General features: G+C 43.1%; 1 protein-coding gene across 3 annotated transcripts in view; it reads left to right on the forward strand.

Annotated features, from left to right (window-relative positions):
• The first annotated feature begins 843 nt into the window (after positions 1–843).
• Positions 844–18457, forward strand: part of b4galt3 (UDP-Gal:betaGlcNAc beta 1,4- galactosyltransferase, polypeptide 3) — a 31218-nt gene continuing 13604 nt past the window's right edge. Inside the window, exon 1 of one of the 3 annotated variants that reach the window (XM_061980208.2) lies at positions 844–965. The gene's annotated coding sequence lies outside the window, so the exon portion shown is untranslated. The other 2 variants (XM_061980200.2, XM_061980194.2) reach the window with 2 other exon arrangements.

Here is an 18457-nt window from a genome sequence, read left to right on the forward strand (position 1 = left end):
GTAAAGAAATGGGAAACTGTCATATAACCACATGCTTCAAAGACACGAAAAGAAGAAGGACTTTCGTATTGTGAGGCACAGGGGCGCCGAAAAGGGGGGGTAAAGGAGACGGATTCTAGGGGCCCATGATGGAGGGGGGCCCAGAGAGGCCCCTAATGATGATGAAATTATAATACAGAAAAAATAATGACACTGTGTTGGGGGCCCTGTAAAAAATATTTTCATGGGGCCCAAAATCCCTAGCGGCGCCCCTGGTGAGGCAGACGCACTAACCCCTCTTCCACCGTGCTGCCCAATACTTCCATCCATTTTCTACCGCTTATTCCCTTTGGGGTCGCGGGGGGGTGCTGGAGCCTATCTCAGCTACAATCGGGCGGAAGGCGGGGTACACCCTGGACAAGTCGCCCCCTTACTTGGTGAATTCTAGCTGTAAATATACTCCTCCCCTCTTAACTCCGCCCCCAACCACGCCCCCGCCTCCAACCACGCCCCCACCTCACCCCCGCCCACGCCCCCCGCCCCCCACCTCCCGAAATCGGAGGTCTCAAGGTTGGCAAGTATGATAGAAGATGTGGAAAATAGCGTGGGTAGGTTAAAGCAACGGCCCTTATACAACAATTCAAAGATCCATGCAGCCAGGGGGAGGTGGGCCAGGGACTTGATGGATCTAACGATGAATTAAAGCAGTGTTAAATATTTAATTTTAAACAAAGTGACAAATGCGTCAGTCTCCAATATTGGCGTGTGTGTGTGTGTGTGTGGAGGGGGGGGGGGGCACCTCCCCGCGGCTCCCCCTCCCTCCTCCGCCTATGGACGCAGTCACGCAGCCCAGGACGCAGTACGAGCGTACTCGGCGATGCCAGCACGGACGCGCTAGCTGTGCTGTCATGCTATCATTGCGTGTGAGAGCAGCGGTTGAAGCAGCGCCGATTTCACCCCCAGATGAGCGATCGGGGGGAGGAGGAGTGAGTAGCCTCTGCAGCCAAATTGCATATTTTTGCTCCATCGCCTTTTTTTTGGGGAAGGGTGGTGGTGGCGGGGGGGATCGGCCCGTGGATTGTGAGCGGAAGCCCTGGGCAGCATTGCAAATGTCGCAGCGAGGAGCTGGTGAGTAGGCCGGTGCAGCGCAGCTTGGAAACCCTGCAGAATTACACGCTGCTCTCAGACCAGCAGCTACATCATAAACATCCCACACTGCACGCTGGTCACTCGAGCGTGGACGTCGTCACGGCGCTCGTGCAGGCTGATATGTGACAATTAAACACGCGGAACTTGACGTTGGATTAATTTGATCAGCAAGCAGCGACTCTTCTCGCCTTAAATACCCCCCATGGAAATGCCACCTCTAAAAATAGTTGATTTTAAATACACTTAAAAAACAACAACACACATCCTTTTAGGTGTCATGGCCATGCTTCGATATAAGTGCAGACTGTGTTGTAGCTACAGTGCCAGCTCCATTATTTGCAGAGTGCATAAAGATGACAGGAGGAAGAGGAGAGAACACTTCCTGTCACACAGAAGGTTTAATTAGGTTAAGATGTGTAAAACCTATAATAGGCATATCATTCTCTGACATTTAGTGTATACATTCATTACATGCATTTATTAAACACTGCAGACAAAGCTGACAAAATAAAATAAAAAAAAGACTAGATTTTTGGATAGAAATACTAAAATCTAGTGAATGCTGTAGTTCATTTTACTTGATAAAACATCTTAAATTAGGATTTGTATCTCTAAATCACAATTGCACAAAACCGCACGCACAAGAATCACTTTACTTACCACTGTAAATACTGGACTACAATACTCTTCATTCAATGACTGTAAATAATGTAAAAACAAGAGTATAAAGAAGTCATACTGTTCCATTACCTCTGTTCATACTACGGTCACTACTCAACTGCCAAAAAACTGTAGACACTTTAATATTTGTTGCTTCCTATACTGTATATACTGTTATACTATTTGATATTGCACTGGTACTGTATTTGACTACTGTACTTCTACTTGTACTGATACTTCTACCATAACTACTGTGACTTATTGTGCAACTTACTGTCTTGTAATTAATGTACATCAGAGCTATTCAAATGTTTGTATTTTTTGTATTTAGTGTATTAGATTCTGCAACTAGTGTTTGGATCCCACTGTACGCAATATCTGAAGAGCATGAAAAAAGTATTTCACTTTGGTGTATTCTGCTCTGCATGTGACGAATAAAACCTTGAACCTTGAACCTAGAAACTAGCCGGACCTTTAAGGTATACTGTAAACACATATTTTATTAGTAAAACAAGCAATTCTTAAAATTAAGCATCCTCGGGATGTTGCAGAATCTTTAAACAAGATTTTCTATGTAGGGGACTATCCCATTTCGATTATTATTGTAGTTATTTTCTTAATTTTAACATTTTAAAACTGTCCATCCATTTTCTTCCGCTTATCCGAGGTCGGGTCGCGGGGGCAGCAGCCTAAGCAATGAACCCCAGATTTCCCTCTCCCCTGCCACTTCGTCCAGCTCCTGCCGGAGGATCCCGAGGCTTTCCCGGGCCATTTTTGAAATGTTAGACAAAATATAATTGTTTATGGTGTAAAGTCAAGGCAGCACGGTGCAACAGGGGTTAGTGCATGTGCCTCACAATACGAAGGTCCTGAGTTCAATCCCGGGCTCGGGATCTTTCTGTGTGGAGTTTGCATGTTCTCCCCGTGACTGCGTGGGTTCCCTCCGGGTACTCCGGCTTCCTCCCACCTCCAAAGACATGCACCTGGGGATAGGTTGATTGGCAACACTAAATTGGCCCTAGTGTGTGAATGTGAGTGTGAATGTTGTCTGTCTATCTGTGTTGGCCCTGCGATGAGGTGGCGACTTGTCCAGGTTGTACCCCGCCGACCGCCTGCATGCAGCTGAGATAGGCTCCAGCACCCCTCGTGACCCCGAAAGGGACAAGCGGTAGAAACTGAATGGATGGATGGAAGCATTGTTCAACTTGTAATTCTTAAATTAAGCATCCTCTGGATGTTGCAGAATCTTTAAACAAGATTTTCTATGTGGGGAAAATCAAAATATCCTATTTCAATAGTTATTTTCTTAATTTTAACATTTTTGAACTGGAATAGACAAAATATAATTGTTTATGCTAATTTTAAGATTATGATGTAAATCCAAAGACTAATAATAAGGAAGCTTTTAAAACTAGGGACATTTCTAGAAATATAATCTCCACAAGAGGCAAATAGTTTGCAGTGAACAAATCCAGAAAAGGCATTAATGGTGATTTCTGGAACAATTTTAGCTCGACTATAGTGAGAAAGATGTTTTATTTCTTTATTCCATAATGTACTTTAAACAGCCCTCAAAAGAGTGCAGACATTCACTAAGGACAAACAGACAAAATATTACCAGTTTCTGCGTTATGAATGTACAGATTGTTTCACATTGACATATACTCAACAGTGACGGAAAGAGTGACGGGTTAATATTAAATCCTTGATTTGTGCACCTTTATTAGGATCTTCATTGAAAATAAATAAGCTCCTCCTATGCCCATGCCATATACCTACAAAAAGTTGAAACAAACTAATGAAGAAGTGGTGGAAAATGTTGTATTTTTGGTTTGTGCCAAGGAAGTTAACAACTACATTTGGTGTGCCAGCACCTTTTGAAAACTCCGATCGAGGGAAGACAGCCCAGAGCTGTGCACAGAGAGTATGGACAACTCAGTTTTCAGACCATCTCCTAAATCAGGGGTGGGCAATTAATTTTTACCTGCTGGAGGGCCACATCGACAATATTTCAATTAAATTTCGCTCAATATTATTTTTGATATACCGTAAGATAAATAATAATAATAATAATAATAATTTCATTTAACCTAACTTAACTTTATACAAAATCAGATTGCTTTTGATGGTTTTATTTTTTACACTGTCTTACACTACACTTCCTGATGTATAATACAATGCAAAAATGTCAATTTCTGCACAGGGTTAATTTAAAGTTTATCCTGCATCCTCTTTAAAAGTCCAACATTTGTCCCCGTCAGATTTGGACAACAATCTGTTGTCACACCTGCCAGCTTGTCCCATTTCAGTCCTAACATGTCCAAACACGCATTTACCTATGTGAACAAGTCATTACCTGTGGTTGTCCCTTTAATTGACTGCATGACTGCCAGCTCCTCCGTGATTTGAAAGTTTGCAGTTATCCCACGTAAGAAGATGAGCAGCTGGGCGGTGTCACGTACATCGCAGCTCTCATCCAAAGCCAGCGAAAAACAGTCAAAGTCGGCCGTTCTGTTCTTCAGCTGAAGCTCCAAGTTTCCGGGCATATCAGCGCAACAGAGTCCAATAAGCACTCCTTAAAGGGGAACATTATCAAATTTTCAGAAGGGTTAAAACCATTAAAAATCAGTTCCCAGTGGCTTATTTTATTTTTCGAAGTTTTTTTCAAAATTTTACCCATCATGCAATATCCCTAAAAAAAGCTTCAAAGTGCCTGATTTTAACCATCGTTATAAACACCCGTCCATTTTCCTGTGACGTCACATAGTGATGCCAATACAAACAAACATGGCGCATAGAACAGCAAGGTATAGCGACATTAACTCGGATTCAGACTTGGATTTCAGCGGCTTAAGCGATTCAACAGATTACGCATGTATTGAAACGGATGGTTGTAGTGTGGAGGCAGGTAGCGAAAACGAAATTGAAGAAGAAACTGAAGCTATTGAGCCATATCGGTTTGAACCGTATGCAAGCGAAAACGACACGACAGCCAGCGACACGGGAGAAAGCGAGGACGAATTCGGCGATCGCCTTCTAACCAACGATTGGTATGTGTTTGTTTGGCATTAAAGGAAACTAACAACTATGAACTAGGTTTACAGCATATGAAATACATTTGGCAACAACATGCACTTTGAGAGTGCAGACAGCCCAGTTTTCATCAATTAATATATTCTGTAGACATACCCTCATCCGCGCTCTTTTCCTGAAAGCTGATCTGTCCAGTCCAGTTGGAAATGCATCTGCTTTGATTGTCGCAGGATATCCACACATTCTTGTCATCTCTGTCGTAGCATAGCTTTCGTCGGTAAAGTGTGCAGAACAAACGTCCAATTTCTTGCCACTTTCGCATCTTTGGGCCACTGGTGCAACTTGAATCCGTCCCTGTTAGTGTTGTTACACCCTCCGACAACACACCGACGAGGCATGATGTCTCCAAGGTACGGAAAACAGTCGAAAAAATGGAAAATAACAGAGCTGATTTGACTCGGTGTTTGTAATGTGTTTGAGAAAATGGCGGATTGCTTCCCGATGTGACGTCACGTTGTTCGCCAAAATTCACCCATTTAGAGTTCGGAAATCGGTTAAAAAAAAAAATGGTCTTTTTTCTGCAACATCAAGGTATATATTGATGCTTACATACCGTATTTTCCGCACTATAAGGCGCACCTAAAAACCACAAATTTTCTCAAAAGCTAACAGTGCGCCTTATAACCCGGTGCGCTTTATTACGATTAATTTTCATAAAGTTTCGATCTCGCAACTTCGGTAAACAGCCGCCATCTTTTTTCCCGGTAGAACAGGAAGCGCTTCTTCTTCTACGCAAGCAACCGCCAAGGAAAGCACCCGCCCCCATAGAACAGGAAGCGCTTCACCCGCCCCCGGAAGAAGAAGAAAAAACGCGCGGATATCACCGTACGTTTCATTTCCTGTTTACATCTGTAAAGACCACAAAATGGCTCCTACTACGCGACAAGGATCCGGATCATAAAAAGACGCAATCTCTCCATCCGCACACGGATTACTACCGTATTTCACAGCAACTGATATTCCTGTGAACTGCACTGTGGAACGGGAGCACGTACGGTGAATATTCGCACCACAGGGAATGAGGAGTCATCCTTCACTGTGGTTCTAGCTTGCCATGCTAACTTCCACCCATCCAAAAGAGACCTTTCCAGCCGGCGTCATCATAAAAGCTAACTCGAAGGGATGGATGGATGAAGAAAAGATGAGCGAGTGGTTAAGGGAAGTTTACGCGAAGAGGCCGGGTGGCTTTTTTCACACAGCTCCGAAGGCGAACACACCTTCACTAAGACGGGCAGATAGCGCCGGTCGACATACGCCAACATCTGCCAGTGGATCGTAAATGCCTGGGCAGATAGTTTCGGTCACAACTGTGGTCCGAGCTTTCCGGAAGGCAGGATTCACAGAACTGCTGCACAACAACAGCGACACTGAATCCGATGACTTCGACGAGGCGGAGCCGGCCATTTTTGGATCCCACGCTTGCGCAACTTTTCAATTCGGACACCGAAGACGAAGAATTCGAAGGATTTACGAATGAAGAATAACTTCAGAAGGTGAGCGCTATGTTTATTTTGTGTGTTGTGACATTAACGTTCGAGCAACATTATGTTGCTATTTATTGCTCTACACCATTTTGAATTTTACTATGTTTGTGATTGCACATTTGCGTACATTTTGGGACAGAGTTGTTAGAACGCTGGTTTTCAATATATTATTAAAGTTTGACTGAACTATCTGACTGTTTTTTTGACATTCACTTTAGCGCAGCGTTTTTTTGACATTCACTTTAGCGCAGCGTAGGCGCGGCTTTTAGTCCGGGGCGGCTTATTGGTGGACAAAATTATGAAATATGTAATTCATAGAAGGTGCGGCTAATAATCCGGTGCGCCTTATAGTGCGGAAAATACGGTAGGTCTGGTGATAATGTTCCCCTTTAATAAACTCTCCGTCAGAAAACGCCTTACCTTTTCTGGCGATTTTGTGAGAAATTACGAAACTTGTCCTGACGGCTGCATCTCTGGGGGTGTGAAATATGGCAAAAAGTCCTTGTTGGGTTTGCAGTTTTACCATCAACGCATCAGCCTCCCTTGCGCGCGCTTCATCAGACAGATTCCGGTATTTTTCCTCATGCTTCGTCGTGTAGTGGTGATTCAAATTATATTCTTTAAACACAGCAACCTGCGTACCACAAATTAAGCACACGGCTTTACCTTTAATTTCTGTAAAGAAATACTTGGCAGTCCATGTCTTGATGGAAACACGCCATTCGTCATCAACTTTTCTTTTTTTAGCGTGAGCTGACATCTCGGTGGTAACCGGGCATCACTTGTCGCTGTGCACCTTCACTCACAGGTTACATCCGGACATACGTCCATAAGTAACAATTTTCAAAATAAAAGCAGCACAGTTGTATTGCACGCACGACATAGATGTTTTTTAAAATGTATTTTGTAATTTGTGATTGCCGCTGTTCACATTCACTCACAATCACACACGCGCATACGTCCACACGGAAGTAATACAAATAACGCTTTTCAAAACAAAAGCAGCACCGTTGTATTGCACACTCGACATAGATACTTTTTAAAATGTATTTTGTAATTTATGATTGGCCTCACGGGGGTTGGACAGGGACGCACAAAGGGCCGCCGAATGCCCAGGTCTGTCCTAAATGATTGGTCAAAAGCCCTCACGTGATTTTAGGGCGCCATGTTATGAGGGGCCGTTAGGGACATTATTCAGAATTACCTCTTACATACACTACTGAAATGCTCTCACATAAACAACTGAAATCTTTTTCTTTTATACACACTACTGAAACACTCTTATAAACACTACTGAAATGCTCTTACATACACTACTGAAATCTCTCACATAAACAACTGAAATGTTTTTCTTTTATACACACTACTGAAACACTCTTATAAACACTACTGAAATGCTCTTACATACACTACTGAAATGCTCTTATAAATACTACTGAAACACTCTTATAAACACTACTGAAACACTCTTACATACACTACTGAAACACTCTTATAAACACTACTGAAATGCTCTTACATACACTACTGAAACACTCTTATAAACACTACTGAAATGCTCTTACATACACTACTGAAACACTCTTATAAACACTACTGAAATGCTCTTACATATACTACTGAAACACTCTTATAAACACTACTGAAACACTCTTGTAAACACTACTGAAACATTCTTACATACACTACTGAAACACTCTTATAAACACTACTGAAACATTCTTACATACACTACTGAAACACTCTTATAAACACTACTGAAACATTCTTACATACACTACTGAAACACTCTTATGAACACTACTGAAATGTTTTTGTCTCACGCACACACACACACGCACACACACCTGGAATTATTTTTCACTAGTATGTATAAACGGATTTCACCTGTGTGTGTGTGTGCTTTTTACACGTCCGTGTGAGAGACAACAATTTCAGTAGTATGTGTGCAAAGATTTCAGTTATGTGTATGAGCGCATCTTACCAGTGTGTATGCAAGCATTTTACCAGTGTGTGTAAGAGCATTTTACCAGTGTGTGTAAGAGCATCTTACTAGTGTGTGTGAGCGATGTTGCATTCCGGTTCCGGTCACCAATAATCCCCGCTCCTTTTCAGACAAGTTTTTTTTTTTTTTTTTTTTTTTTAAAGCCAAGTTGTTGACAAAATGTCTGCCGACAAGTACCTTAACCGAGGCGGGAGCTCCACTTCATAATTTGAGGGCTTCAGCGGAGAATATAAGAACACTTTCAATGCAACAAGGGGTCGGGCTGCCGCCGTGGATCGCCCCTGCAGGACGCGGCACCTGAGCGGCCACACAGGTGCCTTTCTCCTCCCGACAGCCAAGCAGCCTGGAGCAAATGTTACCTTGCGAGTTTACACTGCAGCATCATCAAGTGCAACGTTTCAGTTCATGGACATCGAAGCAAGAGGAGGAAAAGGTAATTAGACATTATTTATTTCTAAATGATTGTTGAATCCCTCGAAATGTAAGGCGCCATGGCATTGTAGTGCACTACAATGGTAACATGTCGAAATGTGAGTCACGTCGTGGTACGTCAGTAGCTAATCAAATACTAATGATAATGGATTACAATTATTTAGCGTTTTTCTATCGACTTGATAAGGGGTCCCCAAACTACGGCCCGCGGGCCGGTTACGGTCCACCAAAGTCCAACATCTGGTCCGCTGGAAAAAAAAAAAGTTGTATTATTATTTTCAATCTGTCTTTTCTAATCCATTTTTTGGTGTCCCCTAGCCGCTCAGGCAAATCATATTGTACAAAAATGCATTTCCCTGTATGACTTATATTGTCTTGGCTGTTTTCATGTGATCTGATTGTTACATTCTTATTCCAGAGTCACCACACAGCTGCGTGACCATTTCAACAAGGACAGAATAAAGAACCTCTGGATTCATGGAACTTCTCTGCACACAAATATATTAATTGGAATATTCAATCAATTTCACATAGAAACATTGTGATTATTATTTTCAACAGTCTGTTGAAAACAACCTTTTTTGGCTCAGAAAGGTTCCTTATGTCTTATTATTCATATGCTTTCAATACTTGTCGGTGTGTAATTCCAGACATAGATGTACCGTATTTTCCGCACTATAAGGCGCACCTAAAAACCACACATTTTCTCAAAAGCTGACAGTGCGCCTTATAACCCGGTGCGCTTTATATATGGATAAATATTAAGATTCATTTTCATAAAGTTTCGGTCTCGCAACTTCGGTAAACAGCCGCCATCTTTTTTCCCCGTAGAAGAAGCGCGCGGTGCATGCTGGGATATGTGACGTTTCATTTCCATTTGTGTGTTTATGTAAAGACCCCAAAATGGCTCCTATTAAGTGTGTTGTCTGTCTAATTATAAATAATGCAGACGAGGCGTGTTAACTGAGTTCTCAACGTTTACTCACAGCGTGCTCATAACCACATTCTAACTGCCAGCACATACAACAACGCTTCTCAGGGCTACCGCGCATGCTCGTCACTATCGTTGCATGCTGGGTAGTGTAGTTGTTATATTTGCTAGCTCATAACATCACATTAAGAGACACGCTTACGCGCTTAATTCAATACTCGCCGTCATTCCGGGTGGATTGACAAAAGACCTCCAGCCGCTAGATATTGGTGTCAACAGGGCATTCGAAGCTAGACTGCTAACTGCGTGGGAACAGTGGATGACAGAAGGCGAACACACCTTCACTAAGACAGGGAGACAGCGCCAGACGACATTTTGGATCCCACATTCGCCCAACTTTTCAATTCGGACAACGAAGGAGAATAATTCGAGGGATTTATGAATGAAGAATAACTTCAGAAAGTGAGCGTTATGTTTATTTTGTGTGTTGTGACATTAACGTTCGAGCAACATTATGTTGCTATTGCTCTGCACTATTTTGAATTTTACTATGTTTGTGATTGCACATTTGCGTACATTTTGGGAGTGAACAGAGTTGTTAGAACGCTGGTTTTTAATATATTATTAAAGTTTGACTGACCTATCTGACTGTTTTTTTTGACATTCCTTTAGCGCAGTTAGATGCGGCTTACAACACCGGGCGGCTTATAGGTGGACAAAGTTTTGAAATATGCCGTTCATTGAAGGCGCGGCTTTTAACCCAGGGCGCCTTATGGTGCGGAAAATACGGTAAACATTAATGAGACAACAATGAACATTTTTCAACAAGTGAACCCACTTGAAAATGATGGCAACTATGGAATAGACATTTTCACTTCAATTCTGCACTTTATTCAGTGAACAATATGTGATATATAAGGTTTGTTAAAATGTTTTCTTCTCTTGTGCAGTGTATTCTGCAAATTAACATTTTGTAAAAAATAAATAAATAAGGAACCTGTTATACAGACATATATGAAGTTGCCCACTTTATTATTGCAAATATCAAAATAACACTGCAATATGTTTGTGCTGTAAACATTTATGTTTCTACCGTTGAGGTTTTTAAGTTATTTTATGTTCTGACGAGTAATGTCATCCAGCCCCCACCATCACACACACTTTGTCAAAATCTCCCCAAACTTGTCCCAAATGTTTGTGCTACACAATTTTTTTGTCTTATGATTATTGTATTTATAACACATTAACTTAAACTATAATTTTAGACAAACAATATATATTGTCTGACTACAAGAAGCATTGAAAAGTATATAAATAATAAGGCATAACAGGGGCGTCACTAGCTTTTAAGGACAGGGGGGGCTTAGCCCCCAGGAGATGCACAGGATGCGAGCGAACGTAGCGCACGAGCAAAACACTTCACAAACGGCTAACAAAGACTTATAAATAATTCATTGTTATTATTATTATTTCAGTCGGTTTATTTTCAATCTGTGTTCAGTACAACAACAAACATGGCTTTGCACAGTGATATTTTGTTTACAGCATCAACAAGAAACAATTACTTGCATGATCCTTCAAGATACACTGAAACACAATGAAAGTGGTGGCATTAGCCTTTATGTTATTAATTCACAACATAGAGGCTAATGCCACCACTTTAGCTCACAATACAATAATTGTTTGTTCCCAAATATTTTGAAGTTGCACAGATTACATCTTTGGCACATATGTGACTAAAATGGTTGTAAATTAAAGCCCTGGAAATATTACTTAGTTACTTGAATTAAAATAATATCTGGATCGGGATAATTTGGCTTAAATATATATATATATATATATATATATATATATATATATATATATATATATATATATATATATATATTATGGCAAGCCGTTAAGGAAATTAAATATATATGGAAGTCTGAATAGAAATGAGAAAGGTTTATATATACTGTAAATAAGAAAGACTTAGAGTCCGTCTGCTGATCTGAAGAAGAGCCAAAGCTGTCAAAGAGTTGAGGGATCATCTTCAAAGTGCAATGCTGAAACAAATAATGCAAACAATAAAATGTAACTTCCAGGGCTTGAGATTAACGTAGTCCCGGGGACGGTAAAAAAAATGCACGTGACGAAATGAAATGCTCCCCGGGACAATGGCTTTTAACCATTGTTTTTCTTTTTCTTTTTATGTATTTATTAATTTTACATTTGATATTAAATGTCTTGGTTTTTCCTCTCTCTGAAAATACAATACAATAAAACAAATATATTTAATGATGTTTTTTTCATTATTTTAACAATAGGATAATGTATATTACTTTATATAGACTCTACCAGAAACACAAAACTTAAAAACTAAATTATTTACAATTGCAGACACAAGGTTTCGTGCAGCTTCACTCATTGTAAAGGAAGACGGAAGTCCACGCAGGAGAAAAATGACTACAAAGATGGTGTCTGGGTTTTTCTTATATATATATACGGTATATATATATATATATATATATATATATATATGCAAGGTCGCAAAGAAAATGCGGACTGGATTTTGAGTGATGTGGGCATTTTCTATATGAACAAGTGGAATGGATTGGATACCGACGCACTAAAGGGGCTCTCTACCTTACGCTATGAAGTGAGGGGAAACTGAGTGAATAATGACAAGTTATATAATTATTTATTTAAACTCATATTCGGGCCACTTTATAATGAATATGTCGGCATGTATTTGTAAAAAAAAAAAAAAAAATTGTCCCCAAATTATTTAGGGGGGCTTGAGCCCCCCTAAAACAGGCCAAACAACGCCAATGAGGCATAAGGAACCTTTTTTGAGCAAAAAAAAAGGATATTTAATATGTTTATGTGAAATTGATTGAATATTCCAATTAATATATTTGTGTGCAGAGAAGTTCCATGAATCCAGAGGTTGTTTATTCTGTCTTTGTTGAAATGGTCACGCAGCTGTGTGGTGACTCTGGAATAAGAATGTAACAATCAGATCACATGAAAACAGCCAAGACAATATAAGTCATATAGGGAAATGCATTTTTAGACAATATGATTTGCCTGAGCGGCTAGGGGACACCAAAAATGGATTAGAAAAGACAGATTGAAAATAATAATACAACTTTTTTTTTCTTCCAGCGGACCAGATGTTGGACTTTGGTGGACCGTAACCGGCCCGCGGGCCGTAGTTTGGGGACCCCTTATCAAGTCGATAGAAAAACGCTAAATAATTGTAATCCATTATCATTAGTATTTGATTAGCTACTGACGTACCACGACGTGACTCACATTTCGACATGTTACCATTGTAGCGCACTACAATGCCATGTCGCCTTACATTTCGAGGGATTCAACAATCATTTAGAAATAAATAATGTCTAATTACCTTTTCATCCTCTTGCTTCGATGTCCATGAACTGAAACGTTGCACTTGATGATGCTGCAGTGTAAACTTGCAAGGTAACATTTGCTCCAGGCTGCTTGGCTGTCGGGAGGAGAAAGGCACTTGTGTGGCCGCTCAGGTGCCGCGTCCTGCAGGGGCGACCCACGGCGGAAGCCCGACCCTTGTTGCATTGAAAGTGTTCTTATATTCTCAGCTGAAGCCTTCAAATTATGAAGTGGAGCTCCCGCCTCGGTTAAGGTACTTGTCGGCAGACATTTTGTCAACAACTTGGCTTTAAAAAAAAAAAAAAAAAAAAAAAACTTGTCTGAAAAGGGGCGGGGATTATTGGTGACCGGAACCGGAATGCAACATCGCTCACACACACTAGTAAGATGCTCTTACACACACTGGTAAAATGCTCTTACACACACTGGTAAAATGCTTGCATACACACTGGTAAGATGCGCTCATACACATAACTGAAATCTTTGCACACATACTACTGAAATTGTTGTCTCTCACACGGACGTGTAAAAAGCACACACACACACAGGTGAAATCCGTTTATACATACTAGTGAAAAATAATTCCAGGTGTGTGTGCGTGTGTGTGTGTGCGTGAGACAAAAATATTTCAGTAGTGTTTATAAGAGTGTTTCAGTAGTGTATGTAAGAGCATTTCAGTAGTGTTTATAAGAGTGTTTCAGTAGTGTATGTAAGAGCATTTCAGTAGTGTTTATAAGAGTGTTTCAGTAGTGTATGTAAGAGTGTTTCAGTAGTGTTTATAAGAGTGTTTCAGTAGTATTTATAAGAGCATTTCAGTAGTGTATGTAAGAGCATTTCAGTAGTGTTTATAAGAGTGTTTCAGTAGTGTGTATAAAAGAAAAACATTTCAGTTGTTTATGTGAGAGCATTTCAGTAGTGTATGTAAGAGCATTTCAGTAGTGTTTATAAGAGTGTTTCAGTAGTGTGTATAAAAGAAAAACATTTCAGTTGTTTATGTGAGAGCATTTCAGTAGTGTATGTAAGAGGTAATTCTGAATAATGTCCCTAACGGCCCCTCATACCATGTTGGGTACCAACATTGAGGTGGCCAGAGCTGGCGCTATGTGTGCACTGCACTTCCTCATTGGACATGTCTTTTAATTGAAGAGTTTTATTGCCCTGTTTGGCAGCATGGGGCTGCTCCACTCGCAAACACTGCGGGAAGCATTGGCATCACTTTCTCCACAACCCAGGATAAAGAAACATATGGGAAGTGAAGGTTCGCAGAGAAAGTGGCAGTGGCGATGACGACAGTTTTTGTGCAGGGTTGGATAACAGAAATTGGCGATTTCTGACCTTCTTGACCATAACTTATACACAATGTACTACCATAGACTCCGGACATGTTTAACCTACGTTAAACCCATCCATCCATCCATCCATTTTCTACCGCTTGTCCCTCAGAACCTCTTTCTATCAAATCTTTTCATAGCAGGACTCCTGTTGTTGCTTTTCAATTCTTGCCAAACTGTTTTAAGCTTTCATTGAAAGTATTATGTAAATGAATTAAAATGTTCTACAGTCAAAGCATGTTGGTGGTAGCGTCCTAATCTGGAGTTGCATGAGTCCTGCCGACACTGGGAAATGCAGCTCATGAATGTCATTATGTATTGTGACATTCAGAAGCAGCAATGTATATGATTAACCACAAGGTGGTGATGTATACAGTTGAATAAGGATAACAATACAATTATTAAACAGAATATTTTCGAAGATAAGCCAGACTACTTTAAACTCCAGTCTTCCAGTCCACTCTTTTGAATCTTCCAACTAAAAGGCCCTGAATAATGTCCTGTCTTTGTTTTTATCGTTTTTACCTTTTTCGAGATCCGATTTGTTTATTGATATTCTGTCTTTTTGATTCTCTTTGTTTTTTGAGGTTCTTTGATTACGTTAAAACCCAGATGCAGACCTGCTTCCTTAAGTGTCCCTAATCTTTTGCCTCATAGACATAAAAATAATCTATACTTAAAATAATTATAATAATAGTATGGTTTATCATAATAAACCCAATGCAAAAATTACAAAATAACTTGACAATGTATCATACTTGCCAACCCTCCCGGATTTTCCGGGAGACTCCCGAAATTCAGCGCCTCTCCCGAAAACCTCCCGGGACAAATTTTCTCCCAAAAATCTCCCGAAATTCAGGCACACAAAATAAACAGCGTACCTGCCCAATCATGTTATGACTGTAGAATGATCGAGGGCGAGTTCTTGGTTTCTTATGTGGGTTTATTGTTAGGCAGTTTCATGAACGTCCGCCCAGCGCGGCAACAACACACAACAACAGCAGTCACGTTTTGTCTACCGTAAAGCAGTTCGTCTGCCGTAAACAGCAATGTTGTGATACTCTTAAACAGTACAATACTGCCATCTAGTGCATTTGATGAAAGCACTTTTTTCGCGCCACACAGCAATGCATCATCAGTGAGGGTGTTCAGCATGGTTAGAAAAATAGTGACAAATAGAACAAGGATGGACAATTCAACCCTTAACTCAACAATGAGTAGATGAGTGTTATGTGTGTGTATAGGTGTAAATAAATGAACACTGAAATTCAAGTATTTCTTTTATTTATATATATATATATATATATATATATATATATATATATATATATATATATATATATATATATATATATATATATATATATATATATATATATATATTGTCAGGCTTGTCCCTGACAGTTTGGTCAAGTTTTAGTTTTTCCTCTGTCATTTCCTGTCAACGCTCTTATTTTGGTTCTGTTTCCTGTTTCTCCCTGAGTGCTGTGTCCCTTCAGCTGTGGCTGATTGGCACCTGGCCACACCTGGTGTCAATCAGCCAGCTGCTATTTATACCTGCCCTACCCTCCAGTCACTGCTGGATCATTGTCACTACTACCTGTCTTAACACGTGTCGTTGTAGCTCTGACTACTTTTGTTTCACTCTGCTCATGTCCTAGTTCCTTCGTGTCACAGTAAGTGTTTTTGGTTTCTTGTCCACAGTTAGCCTCTGTGCTATTTTAGTTCATAGCCAAGTTTGTTCTCCACCTTGTGCGCGCCTTTTGTTACCCTTTCGTTTGTTGTTTTGCCTTAGTGTATAATTAAATCATGTTTTCTCGTACAATGCCTTCCGGCTTCTCTGCATCTTGGGGTTCGTCACCTACAAACTCTGACATAATGATCCAGCCAAATTCGAATCTCGCAGAGATGTCCATGGCGGAGAGGCTTAACAAAGTTTTGGATTTAATGGCTAATCTGAAGAAAAGTTCGACCGCTTTTCAAGCCCTCTCCCTCCCACCCCTGTCGTCTGTGGTCCTATCTGGGGACGTCTGGGATCCGTCCCTTGGGGGAGGGGCTATGAGTTGCAGTGCAGCTGGGGAGGCACAGCTACTTCTCGCCCCAGTGGGTCTGCAAGAGACGGCGCCATCATCTCCGGTGGGTCTGCAACCTACGGCGCCACCATGCACTCCGGTGGGCCGGCAGACGCCACCATGCAGTCCGGTGGGCCGGCAGACGCCACCATGCAGTCCGGTGGGCCGGCAGACGCCACCATGCAGTCCGGTGGGCCGGCAGACGCCACCATGCAGTCCGGTGGGCCGGCAGACGCCACCATGCAGTCCGGTGGGCCGGCAGACGCCATCATGCAGTCCGGTGGGCCGGCAGACGCCACCATGCAGTCCGGTGGGCCGGCAGACGCCACCATGCACTCCGGTGGGCCGGCAGACGCCACCATGCACTCCGGTGGGCCGGCAGACGCCACCATGCAGTCCGGTGGTCCGGCAGACGCCACCATGCAGTCCGGTGGTCCGGCAGACGCCACCATGCAGTCCGGTGGTCCGGCAGACGCCACCATGCAGTCCGGTGGGCCGGCAGACGCCACCATGCACTCCGGTGGGTCTACAACCAACGGCGCCACCATCCTCCTCTCCGGTGGGCCAGCAGCAGACGGCGCCACCATCCTCCTCTCCGGTGGGCCAGCAGCAGACGGCGCCACCATCCTCCTCTCCGGTGGGCCAGCAGCAGACGGCGCCACCATCCTCCTCTCCGGTGGGCCAGCAGCAGACGGCGCCACCATCCTCCTCTCCGGTGGGCCAGCAGCAGACGGCGCCACCATCCTCCTCTCCGGTGGGCCAGCAGCAGACGGCGCCACCATCCTCCTCTCCGGTGGGCCAGCAGCAGACTGCGCCACCATCCTCCTCTCCGGTGGGCCAGCAGCAGACGGCGCCACCATCCTCTTCTCAGGTGGGCCAGCAGCAGAGGGCGCCACCATCCTCTTCTCCGGTGGGCCAGCAGCAGAGGGCGCCACCATCCTCTTCTCCGGTGGGCCAGCAGCAGAGGGCGCCACCATCCTCTTCTCCGGTGGGCCAGCAGCAGAGGGCGCCACCATCCTCTTCTCCGGTGGGCCAGCAGCAGAGGGCGCCACCATCCTCTTCTCCGGTGGGCCAGCAGCAGAGGGCGCCACCATCCTCCTCTCCGGTGAGCCAACAGACGCCGCCACCATGCACTCCGGTGGGCCAGCAGAGGGCGCCACCGCCATCCTCCCCGGTGAGCCAGCAGCGGGCGCCACCGCCATCTTCCCCGGTGGGCCAGCAGAGGGCGCCACCGCCATCTTCTCCGGTGGGCCAGCAGTGGGCGCCACCATCTTCTCCGGTGGGCCAGCAGAGGGCGCCACCATCGTCTCCGGTGGGTCCTCCCATGCCGGCGGTCGAGCCGCCTCGCCAATTGCGGCTGCGTTCAACTCGCCGTCCCCACCTAACTCTTCCCCGCTGGTTGCGGGGACACTTGGCCTGGTGGCCCACCTCCTTGTCCTCCCTCCACCCTCCCGTGACTTTGGACTGTTTTTTGGGGGGGGTTCCTAGAACGTCTGGTATCCGTTATAGGAAGGGGGGCTACTGTCAGGCTTGTCCCTGACAGTTTGGTCAAGTTTTAGTTTTTCCTCTGTCATTTCCTGTCAACGCTCTTATTTTGGTTCTGTTTCCTGTTTCTCCCTGAGTGCTGTGTCCCTTCAGCTGTGGCTGATTGGCACCTGGCCACACCTGGTGTCAATCAGCCAGCTGCTATTTATACCTGCCCTACCCTCCAGTCACTGCTGGATCATTGTCACTACTACCTGTCTTAACACGTGTCGTTGTAGCTCTGACTACTTTTGTTTCACTCTGCTCATGTCCTAGTTCCTTCGTGTCACAGTAAGTGTTTTTGGTTTCTTGTCCACAGTTAGCCTCTGTGCTATTTTAGTTCATAGCCAAGTTTGTTCTCCGCCTTGTGCGCGCCTTTTGTTACCCTTTCGTTTGTT

This window comes from Nerophis lumbriciformis, linkage group LG01 (genome assembly GCF_033978685.3).
Source record: "Nerophis lumbriciformis linkage group LG01, RoL_Nlum_v2.1, whole genome shotgun sequence".
Classification (NCBI taxonomy): Eukaryota; Metazoa; Chordata; class Actinopteri; order Syngnathiformes; family Syngnathidae; genus Nerophis; species Nerophis lumbriciformis.